The sequence below is a fragment of the Dasypus novemcinctus genome, chromosome 20 (genome assembly GCF_030445035.2).
Source record: "Dasypus novemcinctus isolate mDasNov1 chromosome 20, mDasNov1.1.hap2, whole genome shotgun sequence".
NCBI classification, from domain to species: Eukaryota; Metazoa; Chordata; class Mammalia; order Cingulata; family Dasypodidae; genus Dasypus; species Dasypus novemcinctus.
In genome coordinates this window covers 14630075-14651905 of record NC_080692.1, presented here as the reverse complement: position 1 = coordinate 14651905, position 21831 = coordinate 14630075, and the positions used below count along the sequence as shown (strand labels likewise).

The 21831-nt window shown below is 42.0% G+C and overlaps 1 protein-coding gene, 1 long non-coding RNA gene and 1 other non-coding gene across 3 annotated transcripts in view; 1 reads left to right on the top strand and 2 right to left on the bottom strand.

Moving 5' to 3' along the window:
• Nucleotides 1-2380, top strand: part of LOC131274764 (uncharacterized) — a 75050-nt gene extending 72670 nt beyond the window's left edge. Inside the window, exon 3 of the long non-coding RNA XR_009182040.1 lies at nucleotides 2302-2380. This is a non-coding gene — a long non-coding RNA (uncharacterized lncRNA). The remainder of the gene's footprint in view (nucleotides 1-2301) is intronic.
• Nucleotides 1-21831, bottom strand: part of IL2RA (interleukin 2 receptor subunit alpha) — a 67691-nt gene that overhangs the window by 26837 nt on the left and 19023 nt on the right. The gene's annotated exons all lie outside the window — the stretch shown is intronic.
• On the bottom strand, nucleotides 11385-11513 carry LOC111762515 (small nucleolar RNA SNORA31). Its single transcript, XR_002795612.2, has one exon. It is a non-coding gene; the product is annotated as a small nucleolar RNA SNORA31 (small nucleolar RNA).

Sequence of the window (21831 nt, the reverse complement as noted above, 5' to 3'; positions counted from 1 at the left end):
GAGAGAGACAGACAACAGATATTATTAACCCTGAAAATCCCAAGGGCTTAGGCCTGGGGCACGCACTTAAAGAGTTCAACCGAGCTCTTTTCTGATGTCCAAAATGTCTCACATCCTACTTCGGATATTCACTCTGGAGGGTCATTTGAAAGACACATGACAAAATCGCTTTCCACTTCCTTTCCAAGCCCCTGCCTCCATCCCTGGGCCAGAAACACTATCCTGGTGCCTCTTTCCTTGAGAGTTTGGTGGGTTTGTTGCCTCCAGGAGATCCCTATTCAACGTGGGGGCCTCCAGCCTCTTAAGCTGACACAAGATCAAGTAACAGTGACGAGAACTGAGAGCCACTTCCTGCGGCCACAGCACCAGACAGGTCTGGGGAGGCAGTGGGTTCAGCGAAGGGACCAAGGACACTCTTGCCTTGTCTCTGTTTCTTTCCCACCAAGGAATTGCTGGAGACTCCCTACCTCCATATCGTCGTACCCATGCGAGGTGGGGAAAGACCCAGCCTTTGTACATAGTCCTCATTTCACAGACAACACAAATGACTTAACCCAGAGCCAGCTACCATGACTGGGTGAACGATTTAGGAATTCAGGTCAGCTTTCTGACTTCCAGCCTTCTGCTCCCTGCTTTGGAGTGCCTGGCCATGCTCTCAAGCATCCGGCATGAGGCCGGTATGGCAAATGGCAAACGGTACTTCTTGGGTTTCAAAGAAAAGAAGAGAAACATGGTGAAATGAGTTAGTCTTGACCTTCTCCAGCCAACAAAGGTATGAACGGTAAAGAAGAAAGGAAGGAAAAGGACAGTTATAGGCAGACCAATGGCTTTAAATTGGATTTGGAATGGTGACACCCCTTTGTTTTGCCATATGACCTCCGCTTCACTTCCCCGAGATAAACGTCTGCCTTTTCATTTTCTATCTCTTCGTTTTTCAGAAGGGGAACCAGAATCGATGTAGCTCTGAGATATATTCGGGTTCCTCAAGCTAACCAGAAATACCACCAGATGTTACAGAGCGAACGCCAATGGCGATTTGACCACGTGGCCGCCTCTGCTGCTGGGGGGTGGCATCTGAGTTGGAGACTGCACTCAGCTGCATCTGTGCTGGCCTTGTTCACAGCAGGGATCCTCAGATTTGTCGGTGCGTCCAGGTCACCTGGGCACCTGGTAAAACACATCCTTGGCTTCAGCAGGCTGATGCATTCTAGCAGCTCCGCCGTGCTACTAAGGCAGCAGGTCTGCACAGGGGTTTACACCCTCTCTCTGCCCCTTCCTAAGGACTCACATGCCAGCGAGTCGGGGTGCGTTGTCACTGCTGAATCTGCTAACGGAGAGCTCTGTCCCCAGATGCCCTGCTCAGCAGCTCATGGAGCGGGGTAAAGCTTCGGGGGCTGGAGGAAAGGTGGGGGGTGAACACTGGTTGTGGGCTGGGTGATCTTTTTTTTTTTTTTTGGCTTTTCTCTGATGTCGTTCAAAACGAGAGAGAGCCCATCTGGCTCTTGTGGTCTCATGAGCAACATGAAAGATACAGGAAAGGAAGGGGTTTCAAAAGGATGCGTAGTGAATCTGAGATAAGACTCTGCTTTGTGGGTGAACCGGGGCCGAGTTAGGCTCACCGTTGCCCAGGAAGCATGGAGTAAAAAGCTTCTGCTCGTGCCTCTCTCCTTTCTTTCACTAAGCACAGAAGCTTCTCGATTTTGATGTCTTAAGCCTGCACAGGGATATAGGAATACATTAGAGGCTTGGGGCAGCCAGTAAGGAAATTATCTGGGTCTTGCCTTGAAGCCATTTGCCTTCAATGTCAGATCCAATAAAAATGCAAAAGATGCACCGAATGTCAAAGAGAGTCTCCTGCTTCCTTGGGAAACCCAAACCAGGGATACAGGCCTAATGGAAAGTAAGTCATCGTGGTGCAAAATAAAACAATATAGGAAACGTTTTCCTTTTCCTCTTAATGGGATTCTAGAGCTGGAGTGCTGTCACAGTTCATTTAGGTCCACCTCCACATCCTACAGCTAAGGACAAGGCTACCAGGTCCCCTGATCCCCAGGCCAGTGCTTCCCATCACCTAGAAGCAGAACCTTCCGCGGTGTGCTTTCCACCCATCTGTGGAAGGTGGAACTGTATCTACACCTCTGGGTTACTGGGAGGTGTTTGTGAAATGTTGTGGTTTACTTCAGATCCTTATCTTTTAAGAAGCCAGCTATCTCAGGCGCTCCGGTTGGAACAATTTATGTGTTAATATCGATGGTGTGTGAGGCCTGCTTATCTGCTGCTCTTTGTGCATCTCCCCATCAGTGCTCGCTGCAACCCCAGTGCTCGCTGCAACCCCAGTCACATTGTCATCGCTGCCTTCCAGTAGCAGCAGATTGAAGTTCAGAGAGGGTAAGTTGCCCCCCAAACAACAGCTCAAGGCGATGTGGCAGGAGCCCCAGGCCACCCTCATCTCTGTCTTTGGTGAAATCTCATTTTTCACTTTCAGGAAATTCTTCCCAATAGCAAACTTAAATCCATCCGGACGCAGCAAAGATGGGGAGGAGAGAAGCGTGGTCGCCATGGAAGCTCAGAGGGCAGCGGGGCAGTGGGCTTCCCTGCGGGAGGGAGCGTCAGAATATCTAACCAGCACCATGGCAGGGTGGTGGCCGCACCTGCCGGGACCCCAGTGTAGGGATGGAGCAGGGGCTCCTGGAGGCGCCTGGGTGCCAGGTATCAACCCTCTAGGTGCCCATGAATGGGAGGTCAGAGGACTCCTGTGGGAGGGGCAGAGATTTACCAACTCGAAGCTGGAGGTATTTCAGCTTTGAGGAAACCAATGGCCGTATCCATGGACACTATTCTCAAAATGTGGGATCTGAGGACCCCTTTACCCTCTTAAAAATTAGTAAGTTTCCTCCAAAAGCTCCCATTTTATGAGCTTTCTCAATTATTGTTTAACATATTGAAAATTAAAAATGAGAGTTTTTAAAGTTTTAATTTATTAATTTTAAAAATAACAAGAGTAAACCCATTACCCTGCTAACATAGTGTCATGTTAATGAAAATTTCCAAAACAAAAGAAATCAGTGAGAAGGGTGGCATTGTTTTATGTTTTTTGCAAACTTCTTAAATGCCTGGCTTAATGGAAGACAGCTGGGTGGTCACATTTGCTACTACACTCAATCTTGCAATCCTGCAATCCTGCATGGATTGAGGTATATGCGGAAAATCCAGCCTCTGCTGCTGGGAAAGGGAAAAACGTTTCAACCACCTTTGTAGGTATGTGGGTATTCTTTGATACTCCACCAAAACTGGACGAGTGGTAGTTTCTTTTTTTTAAATATATTTTTTATTTATTTTTAAAAGATATGTAGATCACAAAAAATGTTACATTAAAAAATACGGGAGGTTCCCATATGCCCCATTCCCCTCTCCCCCAATCCTCCCACAACAACTTCTTTCATTAGTGTAGTACATTCCTTGCATTTGATGAATACATTTTGGAGCACTGCCACACAGCATGGATTATAGTTTACTTTGTAGTTTACACTCTCTCCCAGTCCATTTAGTGGGTTATGGCAGGATATATAATGTCCTGCATCTGTCCCTGCAATATTATTCAGGACAACTCCAAGTCCTGAAAATGCCCCCCATCACACCTTTTCTGCCCCCTTCCCTGCCTTCAGCAACTCCCGTGGCCACTGTCTCCACATCAATGATATAATTTCTGCCATTGCTAGAGTCATAATAATTCTATAGTAGAATACCCATAAATCCACTCTAGTCCATATTTTATTCCCCAATCCTTAGGACAGTGGTAGTTTCTTGACTGTTAATTGCATATCAATGAACTTTTCATACTTTGTTACATTAAGATGCATTAGTCTATCTTGCACTTTGAATGGATCTTTTCTGCATGCATGATTTTGTAACAACATGCTTCAGCCATCTGGAAAAGAATAGTTCACTGAGTTAAACAGATCTTCCAAATGCTAACGTATTTGTAATGCCACCTCTAATCTTATCAGAAAAATCTTTAAGTATTGGGAAGCTGTCAAGCTCACAGTGGCAATACAAGTTTTCCAAAATCCTTATTTTTTGGAAAGCTCAAATTTTATCATTGGCAATAAAAACTATCAGTTGTTTTTCTTGAAGTGACAGTCTCACTGTTCGTTTTCAAGAAATGTCTATGGACTATATTTTGAGAACCACTGCCCTAGATGTGCCAAATGAATATTAGCCATATCCTCAGCTCCTAGAATGTTCTCTTTCTGCCTTCGCTAGGACTAGAGCTGGTTCCAAGACTCACTTATGGCAGGCTGTAAAAAAAATTCTGTTCTGCTGTATTTTGTTTGATTAACTTTTCTGAAATTGATGGGGATTTTATACAAATACAACTCTGCCCCTGCTGACAAGCTAAGTTCTGTGCTTCCTGACTAGGTGGCAAGTTAGCATACATTCTGGGTTCATCCTGCAGACCCAGCTCTGACCCAGACAAGAGGGCAGTTTAGAGAGCTGAGAAACGAACACCAACTTGTTACAAGGTGGTTGGGTCTCTCACTCCCTCTCTGTGTGTATATATGTTTGTGTGTGTGTGTTTGTGTATGTGTGTGTGTGTGGAGGTGTGAGGCTGGGGGAAGAATTTTTAATTGTGTCCTTACTTCTCCCTTACATGTCCTTCTCTGTCACCACTGCAAGGTAGAAAATGAGCCGTGCCAGCTCAGCAGCAGCAGGAGGCAGAGACCTTACCCTAGAACCACTTTAAGCTTGGCTGGGTGGAAAAGGTGACAGTCATAGATTCTGGGAGTCACTGGCTTCTGAGCGTTTTCTCCTCAGTTCCACTATTTGCCTCCAACCCTGAGCAACTGCCATGGAGAGAGCTCCCATTTTCTCAGAGAGGTTGCCCAAAGGTAAGATTGGTAGGGTGTTGAACAGCAGGGCAGGGGGCAGGGGGCAGGCACAGAGGATGTCCTGTCCCCTCCTGATCCCAAATTCACCAGTGGGTCACATGTCGGTCCCTGTGTTTAGCCCTCTCCCCTCGGACATTTCACAACCTGTCTAGCAGCATTGTTGTTAGGACCAAATAATAAAACATGCAAAGTTACATTGTGAGCTAGAAAAAATTATAAAAATGTTAATGACTTGAAACTTCATTGTGTCAGAACAAGGAAACAGAGTTTCAAGTCTTAGAATTATTTATAATGAGAATTCTCCTTCGTTTCCTTCCTTACACCTATACTCACATGAATAGATCATAATGGCTTTCAAGTCTGTTAAAATATGGCCAGTTTCCTGACTAATGCTAACAATGTCACCATGGCTTATGTCTGAAGACTCCCAGCTATTTTTTGTTGTTGTTATTATTGTTGGCTGTGCATATTGCTTATTACTTACTTAAACTATTTCATATATATAAATAACTTTCCTATTTTCATAGCCATTACTACATCACACCTAGATTACTGATATATTATTGTAGCTGTTCACTTTGTCTTTGTCTCTTTTTTCTTAAATCCACCTTTTTAAAGTTACTCGAAGATCTAGTGGTATCTTTGGGTTTTCCTCACTCCAATTAACTTTAAAAGAACCTCCATTATAGATGATCTGATAAAATGGTAACAGACAGATGATGTATAGCTGTTAGAAAAGAGAAACCAAAATAATCATTTTATGTGAGTAATTTAATTAAGATAAATTAAGCTATTAGAACTATTAACAGTTCAATAAGGAGGCCAGATACCAAAAAATACAGTTTATAAGAATCATTACTGTTCTATATATTAGCAGTAGCCAGTCAGAAAATATGATATAAAATGATAACATTTCCTAACAGTTATCAAACTTAGTTTCCAGAAATGTGCTGGGCTCTGAACAGAGGATCGTAGAGCTAGGAGAGACATTATCTTTGGACTTTGAAAGTAAAAATTATTTTTAGACTTTTAAGGGCAACAATCCTAAAAATAGGATTTAAATATGTTATGCTGTGTTCCCCATAAAGACATGTTCAAGTCTTAATCTGCATTCCTGTAGGCATGACCACATTTGTAAATGGGATCTCTGAAGATACTGTTAGTATTTAAGGTGTAGACTCAACCATGAATAGGATCCTTGAAGATCCTATTTAGATGAGGTCAAGCTGAATCAGTGTAAACCAAGTCCATATGACTTCAGTTCTTATAAGCAAAGGAAATTCAGACACAGTTAGTCAGAAGCCAGACACTAGGAGACAGAGATCACCACATGACAGAGGATGGCTGGAATGCTACAGACTCAGAGACAGCAAACCCTGCTGATATCATGATGTTGGACTTCTATCCTCTAAATCATGAGACAATATATTTCTGTTGTTTAAGACAACCCATTGTGTGATATTTGTCTTAGCAGCCCTGGCAAACTTAGATATACAGCTTGGAAACCAATGGAAGGAAAAGAGAAAATAAAGAAAACTCAAGCAATTCAATAGAAGGTAGGAAAGGATAAATGCAGTCATAAAAGATAAATAATGAATAATAAATATCCCAAAATGAGATAGTATATGCAAGTCCAAATGTATGAGAATAAACATAAATGGATTAAAGTTGCCTGTGAAAGACAGAGATATTCAGATTGGGGAAAGAAATACAAAACAAAACAGAACAAATGTAGTATTTTGTTATTTATAAGAGACATCCTTAAACTATAATGACATGAGAAAGTTGAACTAAAGGAATGGAAAATATATTCCACACAAATATTTACCAAAAGAATACTGTCTTATTAACATAAGACAAACTAGGCAAAAAATCATTTTCAGAGATTAAAAAAAAAAGGTTGTTCAGGAAGTTATGATCATCTTGAACTTAACAATACACATTTTTACTTAACAATACACATTTTTAGCATTGAAGCAATAAGAAAGAGAAATTGGCCATTCCCCAGTCAAGTTTGGAAATTTTAACACAGCTCTCACAGGGAAATACAGAGCAGGTAGATCTTGTTTAATGACAATTAGCAAACTTGTTCTAATGGATATTTTTGGAGCTTTGTGCACAAATAATAGAAAAATCTACATTCATTTTAAGCATACATGGGACATTTACTAAAAACTGACTTGTTTTTAGGTCACAAGGAAGTATCAAAAAATATCAAAGAAGAAGTAACATACAGATAAATTCCCTAACCACCATGTAATGAAATTAGTCATTGAAAACAAAAAGTAACAACACAAACAACAACAACAAAACTCCACATGGTTGTAAAGAAATCTTGAAAGCCTCTGAAGCATTCTACAAATCAAGGAGGAACTTACAATAAAGATCATGAAGTATTCTGGGCTGAGTGACCGCAAAAGCGTAAATATAAAAACTTGTACAAGCCAGCAAAAGTTAAACCTAGGGGACTTCCAGGAAAGATGGCAGAGTAGGGAACTCCAGGACTCAGTTCGTCCAACAAAACAACCATTAAAAAACAAGAACTGTCTGAAACAATTATTTTGAAACTCCTGAGGCCAGAAGAACACCATACAGCATGCAGGGAAGAGGCTGATAAGTTACAGGAAAGAACTGTGCATCACTCCCTCTACCTGGTGGCTACCAGCACCCATCCCCACTCTCGCAGCAGGCCACTGTGGGGTTCGCTCCCTGCCTAGCAGCTAGTGACGGAACAGGACATAAAACCCTCTTCACCAAGATCAGGGGTGTGCATGGCCCATCACGGATCAGAACTTTGATTAATGAATTTGGATTGCTGGATCCTGTCTCTGAGGGCAGGTATTGATTCAACCCGCCCCAGACAAAGGCAGTGCAGTCATTATTTCAACCCTCCCTTTACAGGGGTGGGAGCAGTGGAGATTTACAGGTGCAGGGCTTCCTGAGGGCTGTAGGGAAAAGTGAGCTGAAGGGGTGCATTTTCTGGGAAGGCCAGGAAAGCTCAGCTTTGAGGAGTTATCAGGCAGGGTGTTGGTGCCCTTCCTGACCCCCTTTGGAGCTTGTCTGTGTCCATTTCCTGGGTCCCTGGCCCTGTTTTGGCTGGGAAAGACTGAACTGGGAAAGTCTTCCCTGGAGCGACCCTGCTCCCCCAGGCCCTCCAGGCTAAAGCAGCATGGGACAATGCAAGGAGGATAAAACAGTATAGAGGCAGACAGTCTGGGACGTAGACCTGCTGGCTTCAGATACCCGGGTGAGGGAGGTTTGTCCCCCAGGAAACAGAGGAGACAACCCAATTGCTGCAAAGGGGAACTCCAAAACAACCAGCAAGCAAAAGCCCGAACAAGAGAGAGGCCCAGGGAGACAGGGAAAACCCTGTTCAGTGCATTTGCCTTGGGCAGACCTTGCTGATGGGAGGGCTGAAGCTCAAGAGAAACTCTGTCTTATCACCCACTGAATGCAGAAGTAAAATACAGACATCCCAGGAGTAAATCCCAGAGTTAACATTTTAAAATATTAAAATGTATAGTGTGCAGCAAAAGATAGGATACTATGAAATCTGTAAGCCAATAAATTAGATAACCTAAATGAAATGGACAAATTCTTAGAAACACACAAACTGCCTATATTGACTCAAGAAGAAATAAAAGATCTCAACAAACCAGTTACGAATAAAGAGATTGAATCAGTCATCAAAAACCTCCCAAAAAAGAAAAGCCCAGGACCACATGGCTTCACAGAGGAATTCTACCCAACATTCCAAGAAGATTTCACTCCAATTCTGTACAAACTCCTTGAAAAAACTGAAGAGGAGAGAACACTCCCTAACTCATTCTATGAGGCCAACATCACCCTAATACTAAAGTTGGATAAAGATAGCCACAAGAAAAGAAAACTACAGACCATTATCTCTTATGAATATAGATGCAAATCTCTTACAAAACAGTGGAGAAAGGGCCAAAAGCTGTCCAGGGGACCTTCAGCAGAACAGAACAGTGATGTACAACTCCCAGGAGGGTGATGGACAGAGAGATGAAGAGCCCAAAACAACAGACATGAGTTACTGAGGCAGTCACTGGGATCCCGTTCCCCAGCCTCAAGACATTAATCCTGGATAAAACCCCTGGCTCACTGCAGCCAGCCAAGAGGAGAACAGACATCTTCCTCCCTGTCAGCTCTTAAAGGGGAGAGAGAGGGTGAATTGGAGGGATTCTCTTCAGTGAATTTGGCCAGCAGAGCCCACTTTGAATCTCAGCTCTGGCCGGACCAGAAACACAGGAAACAGAGGTTGAAAGAAACACTTCCATGGAAAGGTTTGCTGGTGAGGACAATCTGCTGACTGGACAGGAAACTGGAAGGAGAAAAAGTGCTTTTTAGGTTTCTCTTTAGCCCTACCCCTGGGAGAAAATCTGTGCCCCATTAGCGAGTCCCAGGCCTGATTTTTATAACTTAATCTGGTCCATTTTAAAGACAGAATAAGTTGAACCAAAAATCAAAGAAGAGCTGTGGGAAAAAAAACACTAGGCAAGAGAGAGAAATTGACCATCAGAGCAAATTTACCAACATGCTCAGCAAAAACTTACAAGCCATAGTAGGAAGCAGGAAGAAATGGCCCAGCCAAAGGAGCAAGCCAAATATCCTGACAAGATACAGGATTTAAGGCAACTAATCAAACAAATATCCTAAACCAATTCAAAGAATTCAAGGGAAGTATGAGTAAAGAGATAAAGGCCATTAAGAAGACACTGGGTGAACCTTAAGAACAATTTGAAAGCCTGCAGAGAAAAGTAAGTTTATGGGACTGAAAGACATGATGGATGAGATTAAAAATACATTAGAGGCACAAAATTGCAGATTTGAATTGCTCAAAGACGGAATTTATGATTTAAAGGACAGAATATCTGAACTGGAAAAGGCAGAACAGAAAGAGAAGAGAATGGGAAAAATGGAACTCACTTCTTAGGGAACTGAATGACAATGCATTCTGGGACATTGTCCCAGAATGAGAAGAGAATGGAAAAGGGACAGAAGAAGTATTTGAGGAAATAATGACCGAAAACTTTACAACCCTTATGAAAGACATAAATATCAATATCCAAGAAGGACAACATACCCCAAATATAAAAAATCCTAACAGACCTACTCCAAGACACCTACTATTCAGAATGAGAAATATCAGAGATAAAGAGGATTCTGAAAGCAGCAAGAGAAAAGCAAAGCATCACATACAAGGGAATCTCAATAAGATTAAGTGCCGACCTCTCATCAGAAACCATGAAGGAAAGAAGAAAGTGATGTGATGTATTTAAGGTACTGAAAGAGAAAAACTGCCTGCCAAGAATTCTTTATCTGGCAAAACGGTCCTTCAAAAATGAGGGTGAGTTCAAACAAGAACTGAGAGTGTGTGTTATCAAAATACCAGAGTTACAAGAGATACTAACAGGAGTGCTGCAGCCTGAAAGGAAAAAAACAAGAGTGAGAGACTTGGAGAAGAGTGTATTAATGAAGATTGTTAAGAAAGGGAAATTAAAAGGTAAAAAGACAGACAATAGTAAGTTATGATGATGGAAAGCCAACAGGCAAAATGGACAAAGTAAGTAATGGATTTACAGTAATAACACTGGGTGTTAATGGCTTGAACTACCCAATTGAAAGACATAGACTAATAGAATGGATTTAAAAATATATATGAGCCATCTATGTGCTGTCTACAAGAGACTCACCTCAGACATAAGAACACAACCAGATTGAAAGTGAAAGGTTGGAAAAAAATATTCCACACAAACAGTAACCAAAAAGGAGCTGAAGTGGAGATACTAATATCAGACAAAATAGATTTTAAATGTAAAACTCTTATAAGGAATGAAGAAGGTCATTACATAGTAATAAAAGGGGCAAGTCACTAAGAAGAAATAACTATAATAAGTATGCACTTAGTCAGGGTGCCCAAGATACATGAGGGACACACTGGCAAAACTGAAGGGAGAAATAGATATCTCTACAATAATAGCTGGAGACTTCAATACACCTCTCTCAGTGTTGGATAGAACATCTGGACAGAGCATAAATAAAGAAACAAAGAGCCTGAATAATATGATAAATGAACTAGACCTAACAGACATTTATAGAGCATTATACCCCAAAACAGCAGGATACATATTCTTTTCTAGCACTCATGAATCCTTCTCCAGGATATACCATATATTGGGTCACAAGACAGGTCTCAATAAATTTTAAAAGATTGAAATTATACAAAACACTTTCTCTGATCATAATGGGATGAAGCTGGAAATCAATAACGGATGGAAAAAAGCAGAAATTAATAAATATATGGAGATTAAACAACACACTTTTAAACAATCAGTGGGTCAAAGAAGAAATTGCAAGAGAATTCAGTAAATCTCCTGTCTCTCTTTTTTTGGAGTAAAAAGGCTATTTGCTGTTTGTAAGTTTATTTCCAAGTTGCCTAGATTATCTCCCCTTCCCCATGGTTTTATAATTTCCTGTATTCCCCCATTCAGTCTTGGCTGCCACAAGCAGACAGAAAACGCGAGGACCTTCTTTTTCTTGCATCTGTGGTGGAAACCTTAGCAGCAGGCATGAACTGTTCCAGGTCTGTCAGAGTTGCGTCAGTAAATATCTTGAGACAAATGAAAATGAGAACACAACAAATCAAAACCTGTGGGACACCACAAAGGCAGTGCTGAGAGAGAAATTTATAGCCTTCAATGCTTATATTAAAAAAAAAACAACTAAGAGTCGGTGTCCATTAGGCTGCTCAGGTCCAATATCCCCATCCCAGCTGTTCTCAGTCCCAGACTTCTCCATGGGGAGGTGTGTGCCTCTTGGCCATGCTTGCCACCTCCCTCCTCTCCTTCTTTGGACACCTCTTCAGCATCCTCCCCCACCGTGGCCCTGTGCGCTTGGGTTGGCCAGAGCAGGAGCAGCAGCCTAAAAGTGGACCTGCCAGAGGAAGTGGAGCTGCAGATGGGAGATGCAGCTTTTTCACTAACAAACTCCTCGAAGCCACGTCTGCAGGATCAGCTCAAGTGGAAGAGCTTGCCTTCAAATGTACAGAAAATGCACGTTTCCTTAAAACATGGTGGAACCTCCTGAAAGAAGGCTATGATTCTTTGAGACTTGACACCTGATTTGGCAGTGAATAATGACTGTGTAATAATTCACTTCCCCTCATATATAGTTGCACATGTAACACAGGTGTAGGATTATCTCTTTCTAGCTCTTTTGTGTACACAGAATGAAATTTTTCTTTTTCTTTTTTTTCCAGCAGGTTTTCAAGCAGGTTCCAGATGTTATTTTTGATAATGGCAAGTTTTTGGTATGAAAGTTAATTTCATCAGTAGATAATGAATAGTAATAATGCTACAATGCTACCAGTATTAAACTAGGTAGACCATTATTCAATTTACAAGAAGATTCCAAGAATGTCAGAGTGTGAGGGGATGGTGTGTTTTAGCCACATTTTATGGACCTTAGGACTAAGGTTGCCAATGGTAGGCCCAGCTCCATTAGGCTAAATTCCCTAGAGCTAATGATGGGGTCTTAATTACCTCTCTATCTCCAGCATCTGGAAAAACATGTTGACTAAAAACACTCACTAAATATTAGTTGAATAGGAGTTGGCAAACATGATTAAAGCTAGTTTGTCCTTCTATTGTTAGCATGAATATTAATTATTTCTCTAGTTTAAAAAGTCCTCTTTTTTAAGGGAATTTGTACTTTGACGATTGCTTTTTTTTTCAGGAGTTACCAGGGATCGAACCTTATACATGGGAAGCAGGTGCTCAACCACTGAGCCATATCCATTCTGCTGCTTTTAAAAGTATAGCATAAATATTTTCACCCTTTTATGATGCTTTTTAAAAATTTATTTCTTCCCCCTACTCTCCCCCCCCTCCACCATTGTCTGCTCTCTGTGTCCATTTGCTGTGTGTTCTACTGTGTCTGCTTGTATTCTCATTAGGCAACTCCAGAACCGATCCTGGAACCTTCCAGAGTAGGACAGAGGCAATCACTCTCTTGCAGCACCTCAGCACCTCTGCTGCATCTCTTGTTATCTCTCCTTTGTGTCTCTTTTTGTTGCATCATCTTGCTGCTCCAGCTCTCTGCATGGGCCAGCACTCCGGTGTGGGGCAGTACTCTGCACAGGCCAGCATTCCACGCAGGCCAGCACTCTGCATGGGCCAGCTTATCACACGGACCAGCTTGCCTTCACCAGGAGACCCTGGGCATCGAACCCTGGACCTCCTATTTGGTAGGCGGGAGCCCGATTGCTTGAGCCACATCTGCTTCCCTATGATGCTTTTTTAAAAAAGTCTTCACTTCAGAAAATTAAAGTCTGTCTGAAAAGAATGCATAAATTGTTCTCTCTTTCTATGGCTAACACATTTTACAGTTAATGTTTCCTATATTTGATATATTTATACACCTGATTGCTGTCTTACAAGTGCCTTATTGGAGTTGGGATACTGAATTGTTGTGTTTGGAGCTTTGCAAGTCATGTAACAATTCTAAAGAACTTTGTTTCTAAAGCATCAAATTTAAATAGCGATGTTTTCAAGTTCACTAACACTGTTTTTTTACTTATCCCTTATCTTATATATTGCTTTTTTAAATGGTTTGTGTTATAATGTGTCAATGATTAAGTCTACTAATTCTCTACTATAACTTCTGTAACATTCTGATACGGCATCTTAATTTAATTCTTTCTATTTATGGAGATTTGTATAGATAATATTCTAAAATATCACAATCAGGCTATGAAAGGGGGCAAATATATGGGCAAAGAAAAGTTTTGTTTAGCATATTAGAACATAGGTCTTAACTATGAACTTAAGCTAAATTAATCACATATGTGTGATTTCTATACCAAAGAGTTGCTTATTTTGATATTAGAAAAATCTTTTTCTTCTATATCTTGAAAATAGCAGTTGTTAAAATGTGTAAAATAAACTCTTATTGAAAACAAAACAAACAAGAAGGAGTTAAAATTGAAGACCTAACTGCACACCTGGAGGAACTAGAAAAAGAACAACAGAACAGCAAACTAATCCCAAACCAAGCCAAAGGAAAGAAATAGTAAAGATCAGAGCAGAAATAAATGAAATCAAGAGCAACAACAAAAAAACCCATAGAGATAAATCAACAAAACCAAAAGTTGGTTCTTTGAGATGATTAACAAAGTTGACAAACTCTTAGCTAGACTGACGAAGATAAAAAGAGAGAAGACACAAAATCAGAAACAAGTGTGGGAGCATTACCACTGACCCTGCAGAAATAAGAGAGATCATAAGAGGATACTATGGGCAACAGTACACTAAAAAACTAGACAATGTAGATGGGAAGGACAATTTCCTAGAAACACACTAACAACCTTCACTGACCCTAGAAGAACTAGGAGACCTCAACAAACCACTCACAAGTGAAGAGATTGAAACAGTCTTCAAAAACTTCCCAATGATGAAAAGCCCAGGACCAAATGGCTTCACAGGTGACTTCTACCAATCATTCAAAGACAACCTGGGAAACAGATCTGGCTCAACAGATAGAGCATTCACCTACCACATGGGAGGTCCAGCGTTCAGACCCAGGGCTTCCTGACCTGTGTGATGAACTGGCCCATGTGCAGTGCTGATATGCACAAGGAGTGCCGTGCCATCAGGGGTGTACCCCGTGCAGGGGAGCCCCCCACACAAGGAGCGCACCCCATAAGGAGAGCCACCCATGCAAAAAAAGTACAGTCTGCCCAGGAGTGGCGCTGCACACACGGAGAGCTAACACAGCAAGATGATGCAACAAAAAGAGACACAGATTCCCAGTGCTGCTGACAAAAATATAAGTGGACACAGAAGAACACACAGCAAATGGACAAGGGGGGTGGGGGGAGGGCAAGGAAGGGGAGAGAAATAAATTTAAAAAAACAAAGACAATCTAATACCAATCTAGCTCAAACTCTTCCAAAAAATTGAACAGCAGAGAACATTACCAAACTCATCCTATAGAGCCAACATCACCCTAATACCAAAACCAGGTAAAGATACTATGAAAAAAGAAAATTACAAACATCTCTAGTGAATATTGATACAAATATCCTCAACAAAATTACTGCAAACCATATCCAAAAGCACATTAAAAGAATTATACACTATGATCAAGTGGGTTTTATCCCAGGTATTCAAGAGTGGTTCAACACAAGAAAATTAAGTAGTACAATAAACCACATTAAAAAGTTGAAGAAGAAAAACCACATATTCCTCTCAATTGGTACAGAAAAGGCATTTGACAAATACAGCATCCTTTCTTGATAAAAACACCCCAAAAGATAGGAATAGAAGGATGTTTTCTCAATATGGTAAAGTGCATACATGAAAAACCCACAGCAAGCATTGTACTCAATGGTGAAAGACTGAAAGCTTTTTTGCTAAAATCAGAAACAAGAAAAGGATGCTCTCTGTCACCACTGTTATTGTGCTGGGAGTTTTAGCTATAGCAATTAAGCTAGATAAAGAAATGAAAGGCCCCCAAATAGGAAAGGAGGAGTAAAGCTTTCACTATTCACTGATGATATGACCCTTATTTATTTATTTATTTATTTATTTCCCCCCTCCCCTCTGTAGTCTGCTCTCTGTGTCCATTCACTGTGTGTTCTTCTATGACCGCTTCTATCCTTCTCAGCGGCACTGGGAATCTGTGTTTCTTTTTTTTTTTTTTTTTTTGCGTCATCCTGTTGTGTCAGCTCTCCGTGTGTGTGGTGCCATTCCTGGGCAGGCTGCACTTTCTTTCGCGCTGGGCGGCTCTCCTTACGGGGCGCACTCCTTGCACATGGGGCTCCCCTATGCGGGGACACCTCTGCATGGCAGGGCACTCCTTGCACACATCAGCACTGCATGTGGGCCAGCTCCACATGGGTCAAGGAGGCCCGGGGTTTGAACCACGGACCTCCCATGTGGTAGACGGACGCCCTAACCACTGGGCCAAGTCTGCTTCCCTAGCATCTGTTTTATACATATAATGTTTCAGAGCATTAAAAAAAATTAAAAAAAACAAGAGGTGAGGCTCCTTGATCCATTTTAGAAGGTTTATCTTTCTACTGAATCTGGATAGGACTGTGGAAAAAGGATTTTATAAAAGAGATTTAACAATCCTAACTAAAATAGTTGAATCTGATTATTAATATTCTGAACAATCAGAATTTATCCCAGCAATATTAGGATGGCTTAACATTAGAGAATCTCCTGATATGATTCACTACTTTTTCTGTTTAAAAATGAAAAAAAAAATCATATGACTGTTTCAATAGAAGAAAAAGATCATTTAACAAAATTCAACATTCATTCATGATTAAAAGGAAAAAAAGAATTTTAACATAGTCAAAATAGAAAGGAACTTCCTTTATTAAAAAAGGGCATATACGATTACTAAGCAGGAAACCACAGTTAACACAATACCTTAAAAACAAAAACAAAGCCTTTAATTTCAGAAGAATAACAGAAATATACACAATCCCTACTTTTATTCAATACCATATTGTCATCCTAACCATTGAATTATTCAAGTAAAAGAAATAAGAGCTCTGGATAAGAATTAGATTGTGGGAAGCAGTCTTGGCCCAGTGGATAGGGTGTCCGCCTACCACATGGGAGGTCCGCGGTTCAAACCCCGGGCCTCCTTGACCCGTGTGGAGCTGGCCCATGCGCAGGGCTGATGAGTGCAAGGAGTGCCGTGCCATGCAGGCATGTCCCCCGCGTAGGGGAGCCCCATGTGCAAGGAGTGCGCTCCATAAGGAGAGCTGCCCAGCGCGAAAGAAAGTGCAGCCTGCCCAGGAACGGCACCACACACATGGAGAGCTGACACAGCAAGATGATGCAACAAAAAGAAACACAGATTCCCGTGCCGCTGACAACAACAGAAGCGAACAAAGAAGAAGACACAGCAAAGAGACACAGAGAACAGACAACCAGGGTCAGGGGGTGGGGGGGAAGGGGAGAGAAATAAATAAATAAAATAAATCCTAAAAAAAAAAAAGAATTAAATTGCTGTTTAAATAATAATGGTGTCTACTTAGAAAATCCAGAAATCTACAAACAACTGTCCAAAGGTTTAGTACCCAGAATATAGAAAGAACTAACAGTAAGTAAAAAAGCAAGCAACACGGTGGGAAAAGAGACAAAGGATATGAACAGACAGGTCACAAAGGAGGAGTCCCAGATGGCTAATAAATATATCAAAGCATCCTCTCAATATCACTAGTAATTAAACTTAAAATAGTAATGAGACTTTGTTTCATTCTATCAGATTGGCAAACGTTTTAAGGTTTTTCAATGCCAAGTGAAGGTGAGGAGTATGTGAGGAAATGGGGGAAATCTCATGAATTCCTGATGAGTACAAATTAGCACAATCACTCCAAAGAGAAATTTGAAATTATAAAAACTTGAAGATGCACGTGCTCTGTGACCCAGCGACCCCACTTCTGTAGTTCCTAGAGAGACTCTCACACATGTGCACATATTCAATGCTATTCATTGGCACATAGCTTATAACAGGGAAAAATTAGCAACCATCTAACTGTCCATCGGGGAATTGGATCAATAAACTCTGGTATATAATCATACCATAAAAAATTATACAGGGGTTAAAAAGAAAAAGCATGCATCATCAAGAACAAATCATGGAAACAGTATCGAGTGGAAAAAAGCAAGTTGCAGAAGACAGATCATATTAGTTATATATATTTTAAAACACAGTAGTAAATATCGTATCAGAAGATACACTGCAAGTTCAAGACAGCAATCACTTGGGGGAAAGAACGGAATTGGGTTTGATACAGAGGGAACACCACTATACAGCATTTATTAAAAACAGTCAGGGGAGGGAAGCGGCTCAGCAAGATGATGCAACAAAGGGAGACAAGCAGACACAGAAGAACACACAGTGAATGGACACAGAGAGCAGACAGCGAGCAAGCCATGGGGGAGGGGGCAATAAATAAATCCTTAAAAAAAAAAAACAACCAGGGGAGCGGATGTGGCTCAAGCAGTTGAGTGCCCACCTCCTACATGGGAGGTCCCATGTTTGGTTTCCAGTGCCTCCTAAAGAAGACAAACAACGAGCAGACATTGAGCAAAAACAAGGAGCAAGCAGAAGGGGAAGCCATAGTGGGAGGGGGAAGAAAAACCAATCAGGGGAGTGGATGTAGCTCAGTGATTGAGCACCTGCTTCCCACGTATGAGGTCCTGGGTTCAATCCTGGTACCTCCTAAAAAAACTAAAATAAACAACCAAGATCTGAAGCACACAAGGTAAACTGTAAACATTTATTGAATCCAGAGGGCAAGCGCATGATTGTACTATTAACCTTTCTGTAATATTTGAAATTTTAATCATTTAAAATATATGTTGAACAGCTGGGTTTTTCTTGCCAACCTGCCAGGTTCTCAGAAGTGGACTCTTTTTACAGCTTCTCCTGAAGGAAGTGACAAGTTCAGGACTTTTCCCTTCCATTTGTGGTTACAGAAATTCACCAGAGGAAGAAAGATCTCTCTCACACACCTCAGGGAAATAGAAACTGCTGATTACCAATCTTATTTCTCAAGTCAGCTGTCTCCTTCTTTTTTCTCAGTCCTGTGGCTGAATTCAACAAACTGACTCAAGCTACAGCATCTTCCTAGAGGAAGAAGTAAGAGGCCTTTTTAAAAATGGCATAATTACAGCTATGCAAACTTTTATGTGTGCATGTGGGCAAGAATGGAAAAAGTACACATGGTGGGATGGGGACCTCACTCTCCCACCCACCACCCACCCACGGTTTTTGCCTAGATCAGCACCCAAGAGCAGAGATCATGTCTTGCTTGGCTTTGTGAATACTGCAGTAGGCACTCGATGACTGCTTGGGCGCATTGGCACTGGCGATATTACCCATTTAATTTATTCCTTCACACCAATATCCATTTCGTTCTTTTGTTCAGGAAGCACACATGCTGAGGCAAAGGTGGCAGCATCAAAATGGGGTGTCATGAGGTGGGGGCAAGTTCAGGGAAGTTAGTGCCATTAAAGCAAAGGGCACTTGATGACCTTGGGGGGAATGACTGGGGAGGCTGGGTGATTTGAGAGAGAAGACCTCAGCACAGTTGGACACATTTCTGTAGTAAGTAGCATGGCTCCTTCTGAGTCAAGGTCTCAGTTATTTGTGTGATCTGCCTGGTTTCTGAGTCCTGGCCCCCTGGCTGGCTCAGACGCCCAGGATTTCCCGTGCTCTGGTCCACAGCCCAAGAAAGAGTGACTCAGGGGCTGAGACCCTGTGTGAGGATAACGTGTCCCTCAATCAACCCTCGTAAAACTCAATTTAATTGGACTTTAAAAAATCAGTTCTTTTTCTCTTTCTCTTGAATGAGAAAAAAAAAGTGGAGGCAGAGAACCAAAAATAAACCTTCCAATAGCAGTCTTGAAATTAAAACGCTTATGTTTTGGGATCTGCAATTGAAATGTCAGGGCTGGTTGTTTTCTCTCGCTGGGGTTCTTCACAATTGACAGTGGTTTCTAAACAAGCTTCTGTACATGGAGGAGTTAACCACAAGTTTACCACAGAACGTCAGTCTGATTAAAATTAAAGGGTTATCAGATTAAAAAACAAGGGGGTAGAAATATATTCAAGCTCGTTCTCTGAAATCTAAAAGCAGTTTTCCCCTCAAGCCTATTGAAACCTATTTCTTTGGACAGAGACTATTTTTAGTAGAAACATGCTAAATTGGTGACTCTCACCCACAGTCTTCTGGGAGTAGAGAGTGTCTTCTGAGAAATTACATCATACAGCTGAGGAGATTTTCAACTGGATAGCAACGGAAATTCCCTCCAGATTCTAAAGAAAGCCCGGATAGGTAAATATAATGCCAGGTAGAAACTAAAGACCAGAAGGGAAATACGAGAAGAAAAAAGAAAAATTCTGTTAAGGGACTGCCATCTTGGTAGCACCATAATCAAAGGCAGTCTGAGGGGTGGACGATGGAACCTTCTCCTCAGAACTGTGGCTCAGTCTGGATGTCAGGCGAGGGCCAGTGATGTTGACACAGGCCCTAAGTGTGTCAGACACACCAAGTTCATGTGTTCAGAGCTGGGGATGGCCCTGGGTATCACATTCCCAGCAGCCACGGTCCCTCTCTCCATTCCCCACACCCGTCTCCCCAGAGCGCCTCTCTGCACCACTCCTCTCAGGTACCAGAGGTCTCTGGCATTTTTACTCCTGCTGTAGGGAATTCATACTCAATTTTAAATGACATGTGAGGGAAGCGGATTTGGCTCAATGGATAGAGCATCTGCCTACCCCATGGAAGGTCCAGGGTTCAAACCCCAGGCCTCCTGACCCGTGTGATGAGCTGGTCCATGTGCAGTGCTGATGTGCGCAAGGAGTGCCCTGCCACGCAGGGGTGTCCCCCGCGTAGGGGAGCCCCACACGCAAGGAGTGCGCCCCGTAAGGAGAGCCACCCGGTGTGAAAAAAGCGCAGCCTGCCCAGGAGTGGCACCGCACACATGGAGAGCTGACGCAGCAAGATGACGCAACAAAAAAAGAGACACACATGATGATGGGAGGGAGTGTTGCTGGGGGGGGGGGGGGGAGAGGAGGGGGGGGGGTGGGGTTGAATGGGACCTCACATATATATTTTTAATGTAATATTATTACAAAGTCAATAAAATAAAAAAATAAACAATAAATAAAAAATAAAAAAAAATATATATAATTCAATGTCATTAATTACATTCACAATGGTGTCCTCCCGTCATCACCACCCATTTACACTAAATTTATCACCCCAAACAGAAGTTCTGTAACAATTATGCATTAACTCCCCATTCCTTAACCCATGCAGTCTCTGTTAAATTATATTCTAATTTCTGATTCTATGAATTTGCTTTTTCCAATTATTTCGTATGAGTGAGTTCATACAATATTTGTACATTTGCATCTGTCTGGCCTATTTCAATAACACAATGTCAGTAAGAAGCATCAAAAAAAAAAATAAAAAAGAGACACAGATTCCTGGTGCTGATGACAAGAATGCAAGTGGACACACTGAAGAATGCACAGCGAATGGACACAGAGAACAGACTACGGGGTGGGGGCGTGTGGGGAAGGGGAGAGAAATAAATAAAAAATAAATAAATCTTTTAAAAAATAATAAATGACATGTGAGTTGCATAACTATGCATTTTTTTAAAGATCTTATTTATTTATTATTTATTTCTGCCTCCTCCCTCCATTGTCTGCTCTCTGTGTCCATTCACTGTGTGTCTTTCTGTGTCTACTTGTCTTCTCATTAGGTGGCTCTGGGAACCGATCTTGGAACCTTCTGGAGTGGGAGAGAGGTGATCATTCTCTTGTACCACCTCAGCTCCCTGATCTGCTGTGCTTCTTATTATCTCTGTGTCTCTTTTTGTTGTGTCATCTTGCTGCTCCAGGTCTCCGTGTGGACCAGCACTCTGCGTGGGCCAGCTCACCACACGGGCCAGCTTGCCTTCACCAGGAGGCCCTGGGCATTGAACCCTGGACCTCCTAAATGGTAGACGGGAGCCCAATTGCTTGAGCCACATCTGCTTCCCTGAACTATGCATCTTTGACAGGGATCAACTCGTGGATGTGAGATGAAATCCAATCTAAGCATGGAAATGAAATCCAGACCAGAAACGGGCCAAGGGGGATGAGGAACTGATGTAGGCTGCAGGGGTCTCCGTGCTTTGGATGCAGCCCTGAGCAGCTAATCTGCCAGGACGCCGCTTAAGACAGGGTGGGCACAGACAAACAGTAGCGCAGACATGGTCCCCACATCCACGTGTCGGCAGGTGCCACACCATTTACAGGTGAAGGATAATGACACTTCGGGTGTGGGTGGGGTGGGTGGCATGGAGTAGGGAGAAGGTTCTATTAAGAGTATAGGTTA